The sequence below is a fragment of the Lissotriton vulgaris genome, chromosome 6, assembly GCF_964263255.1.
Source record: "Lissotriton vulgaris chromosome 6, aLisVul1.2, whole genome shotgun sequence".
Classification (NCBI taxonomy): domain Eukaryota; kingdom Metazoa; phylum Chordata; class Amphibia; order Caudata; family Salamandridae; genus Lissotriton; species Lissotriton vulgaris.
Window position 1 is genome coordinate 723,736,594 of NC_141694.1, and position 1,462 is coordinate 723,738,055.

At 46.4% G+C, this 1,462-nt stretch overlaps 1 pseudogene; it reads right to left on the bottom strand.

Moving 5' to 3' along the window:
- Positions 1–1,015: 1,015 nt before the first annotated feature.
- Positions 1,016–1,193, bottom strand: LOC147707902 (U2 spliceosomal RNA; annotated as a pseudogene).
- Between the last annotated feature and the right edge of the window lie 269 nt (positions 1,194–1,462).

Genomic DNA, 1,462 nt, shown 5'->3' on the forward strand with positions numbered 1-1,462 from the left:
CGCAGGCCCAGCCCTCAGGGTGTCGAGTGTCGTCTCCCACCTCTAGCAGACCAGAATATACCTGATCTTAGCCAAAAGGCCGAGAAGCAATAACCCGAATGGTGCCATAATGAATGCCTCTCGAAGCAATCTACCTGGCTGACCCGGACCGAGGTATGCTCTTGCACCGTCGCTGGCAGCCCTTTCGCCTCTTTTTCTGACTCCTAGCAAGAGCTCAGTATGTGCCAGTGGAAAGGAGGCCCTGGCCTCAGGTCTTCTCCCGGCTCCCAGAGTCATCCTCGGCTGTCGGCTCATTAGGTGCCACTTAGCATACCCATGTTTCTAGTATTTGCATGCTCCGCCCCTTCCTGTACACTGCCTCCAGCCGGCTGGCCGTAACGCCTGGCAGCCAGGGGATGCTGGGAATCAGGCCAGGATGCCCTGTACAGCTTCCTGACAGGAAGTGGCCGCCACCTCGCCCTTTGCTTGCCCAGGACACTGCTCCCCTGTAGCCCAAGGCCTATAGATAAGGCTTGGCCGTTCGTGGCCGTTCCGGGACGGGCGGGCGGTCGGGCAGAGAAGGAAAAGGACTCTGTATTTTTCTTCTTGCTCAGAGAAGCCAAGGACAGTGTTCACTTCTCTGACTGCATACCTCCCTCCCTCTTTCCCTCTCTACCTCCATCCTACTGACTTGCTGAGAAACTTCCTCCATTCGTTCCACAGTGAAATGGATCCAAAAACGAATGAAAGTCTGTTGCTGGAAAAGCAGTCTTTTTCTGACCTATTTCTCTTTTCAAAGTACAGCATCTGGATGGGGAAAAAAAAAAAGTTCAAGAAAAAGTGAATAATAAATAAATCAATAACGCACGGCCCATCCGCCGCAAAGTGGCAAATAAATAAAATAAATACAGTAAGACACGTGACAGTTTGGCTTTATTCTCACGCAAATACATTAGCACCAATTTACAGGGTTTGGTAGGGAAGCGCTACTTTTGTTTTCTCATCTACTTTTCAACAGCATTGTTTTCCCCGGGTGGGGAAGTGCACCATTCCTGGAGGTACTGCAATACCAGGTTGATGTGTGGAGTGGACAGAGCAAGCTTCTATTCCATCTCCCTGTTCCAAAAATCCATTTATTATATGGTCGCCAGATAGAGGACGTATCAGATATTAAACTGATAAGAAAAGATTTTTTTGTTTTTTTTTTAAAGTTTCAACAGGCTTTATTTAAAGTTTGACATATTTACAGTTTACCCAATTCAATATGGTGGCGACATTTTGATTATGCATCCATGATAGAGACGCAGCTCAGACATGTGCAAAATTTCCATCGAGATTATTGTATTTTTCTATTTGACAAGTTCATTTACTGTCTATGGTTGTTTATTCATTTGGACTAATCTTTCTGTTTCCAATTGTTAAACGCCCATTCTTGACCTTTCTTTCTCACATCCACAAATTGTAGCTTTGCACTTTGTCCAGT